Source organism: Protopterus annectens, chromosome 6.part0 (assembly GCF_019279795.1).
Source record: "Protopterus annectens isolate FY-2018-M chromosome 6.part0, PAN1.0, whole genome shotgun sequence".
Lineage (NCBI taxonomy): Eukaryota > Metazoa > Chordata > Ceratodontiformes > Protopteridae > Protopterus > Protopterus annectens.
The window spans coordinates 1,662,365,064-1,662,375,441 of record NC_056737.1 but is presented as its reverse complement, the minus strand read 5'-3'; the positions used below and the strand labels follow the sequence as shown (position 1 = coordinate 1,662,375,441).

Here is a 10,378-nt window from a genome sequence, read left to right as displayed (position 1 = left end):
AATACAATATTATGATATACTTGGTTTCATTGGGAGGCCATATAGATAAATAAATAGATAGATTGATAGATAAATAAATACTGTAAAATATTACTGCACAAAGAAGGTACATCGCTGTATGGCATGGGACTGTAAATATACAACAGACTTTTAATATATAACAGACTTTTAGTCTATGCATTTCATGAATGACAATTTGAATACATTAAATACAGTGTCCGGATTTACTATACATATTAAAGGCTTCCCCAGAATCTCTGATTTTTCTTGAGCTTCATTCCTTCCTATGAGATGTCAGCATCTGTGACGTATGGATTACCTTAGTTCAAGACATGCTGTCAAAAGAGAGCTCTGGTAAGTTACAGCGTTGATGAAGAGACAGCATGCACTGTATTTAACCAACTACTTATTTTAAGCAGTAATAAATACATTACCAGTGAAACTTACTAAAAGTGTCTTACAGTGTACAGTTCATTTTTGACAGTTTCATATCCTTATATGAGATCACAATACAGCAATTTATAATCTCTGTATATGCAGTGAGGGTTGAGATAAACTTATTCTGAGCGCAGACATTTCTTTATGAAGGAGTCTAAATATACTAAAAGCATACATTTTCAATGAAACTCTTGTAGGTATATTGAAATAATACATATACTTTCAGAGTTCAATAGCTGGAATGCAAATAACTAATTTATCAGCACAGAAATGAAAAAGAAAACAATTGCATGCTAATTCTTTTTCAGGAGACATCCCTAGGAAAGATGCAGTTCACCTGCACATTTGCCTTGTGCTTAATAAGTTGGACATCAAAATGTGTGAAAATGCAGTTTTTTTTGTTTGTTTGTTTGTTAACCACATAAACCAGGTAGGTGCAAATGATTCATTCATGGACAGCCCAATAGTCTGGTTAAATGATTTGCGTAGAGTTGCATGGAAGGCAACTGGAGAATGATGGAAGCAAACACATAACTATAGCAAGAAAGTCACTTGCAGCTCACATCTTTAATCACCTCCACTAAGGTGCCAGAGTTTTCTTATGGTTTGGTGTTAATTTCCTTTAAATAAGTGATTTTTATTAGTTCATTTATACATGACTTAAGCAATAGATACTCTTCAATGAACTATAGGAAATGTTTTTCAGACTACCTCATGCAGACAAAGCACCTATAAATAGCATGCTGTCCAGACACTCCTTGGTTTGTCTTCGATACATTATTCTTTTTGTAGTAAATGACAGGAGTGGTCTAAATCCACTGCCAGTCTCCTCCTCCTCATTAAGATTCATTCTGAACCTGCTAGCATCCTAATAAGCATTGTCTACCTTCTTGACTTCTCTTTCTCTATTTGAAAGCTCACAAAGAAAATTGTCTGTTCTTTTTCTCTTGCACTAACCCCTTAAATGCACACAACGGAATTCTGAGGGAAGCACCAAGACAGTCTGTTTCCACTAAAGTGATACTTTCACTGACTGGTTTATGCAAATGCCATTATGCAGTTAACAGTAATCCAGTGGTTTAATTATTCCAACAAAAGGGAAGAGGAAGACTGGCAAAGGGGGACTGTATAAACCAGCATAGTCACTGGAAGTGACTGGATAGTAGCTTTTTCCAAGATTGACTTGCCATACTTTACTATACTTTACTATGCACAGATGAGATGATGGGTTATTCCTGCTTGCATGGCCTTCAATGCTCAAAAGTATGCCTCTGTGCTCATTTTATTACTGCTCTGCCTGCAATCCCTAACACAAAATGGTTTGGAAAATGATTGCCTGCACTGAACTCTAAAACATCTCATCACAGGAAAAAATATTCTGTTAGTACTCAGGACTAAGTTGCTTCTAAGAAAAGTGTACACCCACAGTGTGTAACTTATTGATTTATATGTCACAGATACAGTAGTCTCAAGAAGCAATGATTTCTTGTGAGAATGAGGTGTAGAGAAGTGAAACTAGTGAAACACTTTCACAATACAGGTTGTACTATGATAATGGTCACACTACCACCTGTGTTACATGTATGTATCAGTTAATACATTTGCAGATGTACTTTTAAACTGGAGTCAGAGAAGAAGCAAGTTTATTAAACACTTAAATGTAATGATTGTCACTTTGCAGTTGCAAATCATGTACCACATGCCAAAATGAAAATTGTACTGTTCTGATGTTTATATTTTTGTACTGAATGATTTCTTAATATATTTAAGGATGTGAGCACTACATCAGAAACAGGCGCATGCACAGGTTGTATATCCAGCAGACATGGTTTGAGCTTCATTGAGGGAGGTGTGATTGTTCCAAAGGTTCTAGCTGCAAGATGAGTATGAATGTGTTTGTGTGTGTATGTGCGTGTGCGTGTGCGTGTGTGTGTGTGTGTGTGTGTGTGTGTGTGTGTGTGTGTGTGTGTGTGTGTGTGTGTGTGTGTGTGTGTGTGTGTAAAATCGTTCCTTAACTATTGCTAATGGAATGAAGTAATAGAAATACTTAAGTCAATCTACAGAAATCAGGTTTACTGCCACTCACTCTGATTTGCGTTCTCTAAAAGCCCACGAAGTAAATAAAAGAACTAAGGGTAAAGGAACACAGAAAAGTCATCTATCATCATTACATATAACAAAGGAGGCCTGCTTCATAGTTAACTTATTTAGTCACTGTTCAGGGAGGTGCAAAAATCTCTAGCTCTAAGACTCCTGCCGCCTAAAATTTGAGCCCATCACATTTATATTCATTGATATAGAGTAACAATTGATTAATTCTGCTCAGCTTGCCAAAATTAATGAAATAAGTACTGCAAGAAATTTGGAAGGAAATTACCCTCACTTACCCTTATTACCCTCACTGGTGCAGTCTTAACATGGATAATCTTGATTTTAGGTTAGTTAATGCCTATGGGTGTTTGTTCCTATCAGGATGGTTAAACTTCATTATTTGAAGATGTTTTATTTGTTTGTTTTAAGTTATAGGTTATGGGGTGTTCTGGGGCATGTTTTTTGAGATTTTCCATTAACCAAAAACGTCTTGTAAACTGTGACATAGGTTCAAACGGTGATGACAAGAAAAAAACTGTGTAAAGACTAAAACCTGCCAAACATTAGCGGGTGCATATAAGACAAAAGCTGGAAATAGATATTTAAATAAGCTGTTATATATACTTGGTGGGAATAACAACTTCATATCATAATGGACACACTATCCATATTATCTTGGAAAGGAATGGCTTTACAGGTATAGGCAAAAAGCTAAGAGTATTGAATTATATTTAAAAATTGCAGTGTGTTAATAGTGATTCTGCAGGAGACACACTTGGAAAGAAGTGAGCATGTGAATTTGTAAAAGAAAGGATCTCAGGATGGATATTCATCAGAATATCAGAGACAAAGGAAAAAGAGAGTACTTTCATGTATTTATTCATATTTGTTTTTCAGGGTGGTATCTGGATAAGTGGCTTGCTCAGTCACACAATTAGAACGTGAAAGCTGAGGGGACCAAACCTTGTACATCTGGACTTCAGAAAGCAGCTCAGTAACAACTCCTTAATCCCCTAAGCCAACTGCCATATTAATTGCTAGAGGAGCTAGAATGGTGATAGAAGAGGGGAAAAAGATAATGGCATATTTGTTGCAGTAAAAGGAGGATTATACTGACATGTATTTATTTATATTCCATCTAAAACTGGTATTATGGAACTTAAGAATTTTTTGAAGAAATAATCAGGTTTCATCAGAGAATATTATTTATAGCTGGGGACTGTAGCTTGATTTGAAACCGTGAGGATGTATCTCGGGGACTTAAAAGCGAAGATATAATAAAAAAGGTAGATTTCTGAAAATTTATGAAAATATTCAGTATGGAAGAAATTAATTCAGTAGTAGGAACTCATTGAGAATTTACACAGTATTCTCCCAGGTACAATAACTGTGCTAGAGTAGATAGAAATTGTATTTCACAGGAACATGATGCATTTAATTGAAAGCTTCAACACACATCCAATAACTATTTCAGATCATGTGCCAATAACAACTAAGATAAAAATGCAGGGTAATGAAGTAAAAAAATGAAACACTGGCCCTTCTCATTTCCCTGTTAAAAAGAAAGGAATTTTAGGAATGGATACTGGAAATTATTCAACAGTTATTACGGAAGACAGACATTTCTTCAGAATTTATAGATAGTGAGTAGGATAAAATGAAAGTGGAGTTTAAAATAGTGTAGAAAAAAATCAAAAGAGATATGGTTAAGACATAACAAGAATTATTTAGAGGGGCTGACAAAAGTTAAAATATTGCAGAATAGGGGGCATCTCACAGAACAAGAAGAGGCGCAACTACAAAGTGTGAAACATAAGATAAGGGAGTGTCCAGATAATATGCATGGGTTTAAACTGTTTTTTTTTTTTCATACTAACTCCAGAGAACAAAATCTTTTAGCAGAAATGACTTAGCCAACAAAAAACAGAAAGGCCTTTTGTCAAACTTTGGGAGCCTATCACAAGAAAAATAATTAGAAATCCTCCACAGGTATTAGAGATATTTCAGAAATGTTAAGAACATCTATACAAAGCAGGGAAATGTGGAAATCAAGAAAAAGCACAGAATGGAAATATTTATTGAAGACTTAGGTATGCCAAGGTTAGAGGTAGATGAGGCTCAACAATTAACAACTAAGATATGAGATGATGATGTAAAAAACAGTGCTGTATAATCAATCTGCAAGAAAGTCTCCATGAATAGATGGTATTTCTGTAGAAGTTTGGAAGCTAATCAGGAAGAAAGTGATAAAGATCTGGAAGGTTTTGTTTAACAGTATTTTAAAAGGAGAGGAAGCATAAACATCCTGGGAGACAGCTGTTGTGGCTGTAATACCTAAAGATGGTAAATAACCATCAGATCCAGCTTTATAAGGCCCATTTTCAATTTTAAACCATGATTATAAAGTATTTATGTCTATAATAGCTAAGAGAATGGCAAGGGTGTTGCCAAAATTGATAAATATGGATCAATGTAGTTTTGTGGTGTGCAGGCAAACCTTTTCTAACATTAACTGAACAATGATGATCCAGAGGGAAGCAGAATATAAGAAAATACTGATGCTATTAATGGGTCTTGATGCAGAGAAAACATTTGACAGAGCAAGCTAGGATTTTATGAGTATGGCAATAGAAACATTTGCATTCCCTGATACAATAATAAGGTTAATTAGGAAGATATATGAGGGGCAGAGGCAGAAATTAAAGTGAAAGGGTTCCTATCTTATAAATTGTGTCTGAACAGAGGAATTAAGCAGGGCTGTCCTCTTTTCCCCTTTGTTATTTGTATTATATTTAGAGCCATTGGCAAAAAAATGAAGGATATATTTAGTATGGTGATAAAAAAAAAGCTGGCTTTATTTGCAGGCAATATAATTTTGTACATGATAAAACCAGAAAAGGACATTTTAGTGTTTATAAGTATTCTGAAACCGTTTCAAGTCTTTTCAGGATATAAAATGAATGACTATAAAATAAAAGCTATAGCTGTACATTATGTACCCACACATGAATTGGTTCAGCAATATCCATATATATGGGGACATAATAAAATGAAGTATTTAAAAGTATAAGGTGAAAAGGATTCCGTCGTGGTCAGTTAAGAATATGTTGGAAGAGACTAAACAAAACATAATACAAAAACTTAGAAAGTGGAAGCTCTTGTTTATGGATATGGATAACAAGAGACAAAAAGTGAAAATATTTTTAGTCCCTTTAGTTTTATACACAGGTCAGGCATATTTTTATTAATCAGAGGAAAAGTTGTAGATAGTAAGTAATAAAGAATTGAAGAATTTTATCTGAGAGGGGAAGAAGGCAAGGGTCAAGTGTGATAAGTCGATCCTTCCAGTAGAAAAGGTTGTTTAGGATTACCTGATTTGAAGGGATATTTTAGAGCTGCACTGTTAAAGCTCATATACATAACACAAGCAGAAAGCTACAATTCAAAATGGAATGGGATGATAATGAGGCAGGGGGATTCAAGAGATGATGAATAAATGGGCCATACGGAATATTATATTCATAAAGTAGCAGAAAGTATTCTAAGAACCAAGCCAGCACAAGAATGGAAAAAGGGCATTCTGCCAACAGGGATGACTGCCATGAGGGGTACAAAGAATAGGCAAGAGATGAGGAAATTAGCAAAGGAACTAAGCTATAATAAAATGAGAAGAGGCCAAGAATACATTTGGATTGCAGGCTAGAGACTGCCTTCCATGTCAGGGATTGATACTGGAGTATGGGCAAAGAGAAAGGCTAGAATAATCCTAAGTAAAGGGCCTGTTTTGAGAGAGTTTAACTTGAACCTAGAACAGAAGTTGCTGTTAGAAAAGAATAATTAGTGGGGCATATAAAAACTGCGGTGGTGGTGCTGCGGTAGCATTGTTGCCTCACAGTAAGACGTTGTCCTGTTCGATTCTCAGCTAAAGCATCTTCTGTGTGAAGACATGCGTGAATGGGCGCACCTTCGTTGAAGGTTGTGCATCAGGGCTGGCAACTCGGTACGTAAAAATCTACTGCCAATCATTAGCAGACCAGAGTTCCGCTGTGGCAACCCCTAACCGGAAAAAGCCAAAAAATACAACAAGTGGGGCATATAAAATATAGGATCTGAACTGGAATAGGATGGGAGGTTGGCACAATGGTTACGGTGCTTACCTTAGAAACACAAGGTGCAGGGTTTGATTCTGACATGGGGTAATTGGCTAGGCTTAAAATGGCCCACAAGGGCAGTCAGCCTAGTACAAGCATATGAACCTATAATTGCCTAGACATAGTAAGGCCTTGTTAAGTTTAATTCTGGTGTCTACCAAAAAAAACAAAATAAATCAAAGTCAAAAAACTTTTAACTAACCGTATTTGAAGTAGTGAATATTGTAACAAAGATAAAAGAACTGGAAGCGGAGATTTTAGAAAAAGGTAGGAGCAAATTACATAAAAGAAAATGCAGATTGTGGGAACAACACATGTAGAATAATATTTTGGAGAAGCGAGTTTTAAGGGAAGGCAGTAATTGAGCAATTTATATAATGTAATGTTGGATTGATGATAAGTGTGCAGAAGAGTATATGCAATGTGATGTATAATGTTTGTAACTGTGAACATGTGAATATGCTTTGTTTTCTTTTATATAAATTGTTTTCCTATGTCATAAGTCATAATTCAATAAAAGAGTTCAAAAATAGCCTCACTACTTCTGTGTGCAGAGTGATGAACCTTTTACCCTGTTACTGTATTATATAACAGGGACCTTTTGTGAGTGCAATGCTATTATTCCTTCTGTCCCATTGTTACTGTAGTATATAAGAGGAACCATATGTGAGTGTAGTCCAATTAATCCTTCTACACCACTGTTACTGCATTATATAACCATACGTGAGGGCAGTTCAAGTAATGCTTCTACCACATTGGTATAACATAGTATATTACAGTATGTAACAGTAATCATATGTGAGTGCAGTGTAATTGCCTTTCTATCCCATTGTTATAACATAGTATATTAAGGCATATAATATGAACCATATGTGAGTGCAGTTCAATTACTCCTTCTATGCCATTTTTACTGTAGTATATAACAGGAGCCGTATGTGAGTGCTGTACAATTTGTCAGTCTACGCCATTGTTAGTGGAGTGTATAACAGGAACAATATGCGAATGCAGCTCAGTTACTTCTCCTACCATATTGTTATAACATAGTATATTATAGTGTATAAGAGGAACTATATGTGAGTGCACTGTAATTGCCCTTCTATCCCATTGTTATAACATAGTATATCATAGCATATAACATAAACCGTATGTGAGTAATGTTCAATTACTCCTTCTATGCCATTGTTACTGTAGTATATAACAGGAGCCATATGCGAGTGTAGTACAATTAGTCCCTCAACCCTGTTATTACTGTACTATATAACAAGAACCATATGTGAGTGCAGTACATTAGTCCTTTTGTCCCATTGTTATAAAATAGAATATTATAGTATATAACAGGAACCATATGAGAGTTCAGTTCAATTAGACATTCTACCCCATTGGAACTGTAGTATATAACAGATACCATTTGCTTGTGTTGTACAATTAATTCCTCTACCCCATTGTTACTGGAGTATATAACAGGGACCATATGAGAGTGTAGTGCAATTAGCCTTTATATCCCAAACAGTATATTATATTATATGACAGGAACTGTATGTGAGTGCAATTCAATGAGTCATTGTACCTATTGTTACTGTAGTGTATAACAGGAGCCACATGTGAGTGTAGTACAATTAGTTCCTCTACCTCATTGTTACTGGAGTATATAACAGGATCCACATGTGAGTATAGTACAATTAGTCCTTCTTTCTCATTATTATAACATAGTATATTATAGTATATAACAGTTGCCATATGTGAGTGCAGTTCAATTTGTCCTTCTACACCATTGCTACTGGAATATATAACAGGAACGATATATGACTGCAGTCCAGTTAGTCCTCCTTTCACATAATATATTATAGTATATTACAGGAATCATATGTGACTACAGTACAATTGCCCTTCTAACCTATTGTTATAACACAGTATATTACAGTATATAACAGGAACTGTATGTGAGTACATTTCAGTTAGACATTCTATCCTATTGTTTTCATAATAAATAATAGGAATCACTTGTGAGTGTTGTACAATTAGTCCCGCTACCTCATTGTTACTGCAGTATATAACAGGAAGCATATGTGAGTATAGTATAAGTAGTCTTTATATCCCATTGTTATAACACAGTATATTATATGACAGGAACTGTATGTGAGTGCAGGTCAATTAGTCCTTCTACCCATTGTTACTGTAGTGTATAACAGGAGCCATAGGTGAATGTAGTGCAGTTAGTTCCTCTACCCCATTATTACTAGTGTATATAACAGGAACCATATGTGACTGTAGTACAATTAGTCCTTTTGTCCCATTGTTATGACATAGCATATTATAGTATATAACAATAACTATATGTGAGTAGAGTTAAATTTACAGGAATGATATGTGAGTGCAGTTCAGTTAGTCCTCCTTTCAAATTGTTATAACATAGTATATTATAATATATATATAACAGGAACTATATGTGAATGCAGAATAATTTCCCTTCTAAACTATTGTTGCAACATAGTATATTATAGTGGGTTCACTACTAAATATCGAAATACCACAATCCCAACCCTCTGAATACCAACACCCAGAATCTCAAGATTGCAGAATCTCGAAAACTGTGAATGGACATTGCTGTACAGACTGGAATGGGAACTGTAGTGCGATCTCTGAGTTGGTATATTTAAGTTGCAGGGGTTGGGGTGCAGGGGGGCCTTCCCCCCTACAAAAACATTATTACTGATGATTTTGTGTTTTAGTTTTTTTTTTTTTTTAATTTGAGATTCCACAATCTCAAGATTCTGGGTGTCTGTAGTCAGAATGTAGGGATTGTGGTATTTTGATGCTTAGTAGTGAACCCATTATAGTATATAAAAGGAACCATATGTGAATGCAGTTCAATTAGACATTCTACTCAATGGTGTAGCTAGAGTTTGTGCCACCCGGGGCTGTCTTCAACTCTGTCACCCCTCCCCACTCACAAAAGCATGGTAAAATGGGGCTCTCCCATACACAGCCTTCACCCCATCCCACACAGCCATTCCAGTGTCCCATTACTTGGCTATTTCTCACCATTTACCATAGGCACTGAAATGTGCATACCGCTTCATGCTTTACTTCTACAATGAATATTTGGATTTCATTTAAAGCTTGTATTTAAAATTTTATAGCACAAACACTGATAGACATCTGCTAAACAAAGATATATAGTCTAACAATGAAAACAGACTAAGCATTAAAACTTCTCTGCCCTTGAAACTCATATTCATTGAAACAGCATTGAAACCCACACTCAAAGAAAATGCATCTGGCCAGTGGTGGATAAAGTTTACCTTTGGGCGTCTTTCAAATCATAGGCCCCTTGCACACAAGTCCATGGAAACATGCATGTGTTCTTTGATTCACCTTCCTGGTTGTATTACATTATATTCCTTGTATAATACAGCACACTTATTACAGCATGTTTTAAATTTATTGTTTTGAACATTTTCCAGTAAGCAATAAAAAAATGTATGAACCAATAATGACAAAACTACCTAGTTCAGAGCATTTCCATCACAGAAGTCTACTCAAACGTCTGTCATTACAATCCACCAATATCAGTAAATATGCACAATCTCTGCAGAAGTAAAAGTCATCTAAATAATTCCACATTAAAGAGATCTGTAACTAATGAAGAGATTGCTGCCAGCAAACAACTTTATTTCTAGATGAAACAATGAAATATA

At 35.3% G+C, this 10,378-nt stretch overlaps 1 long non-coding RNA gene across 1 annotated transcript in view; it reads right to left on the bottom strand.

Annotated features, from left to right (window-relative positions):
* Positions 1–10,378, bottom strand: part of LOC122804109 — a 119,355-nt gene that overhangs the window by 1,766 nt on the left and 107,211 nt on the right. Inside the window, exon 3 of the long non-coding RNA XR_006365182.1 lies at positions 1–335. This exon is cut by the window's left edge and continues 1,766 nt beyond it. This is a non-coding gene — a long non-coding RNA (uncharacterized LOC122804109). The remainder of the gene's footprint in view (positions 336–10,378) is intronic.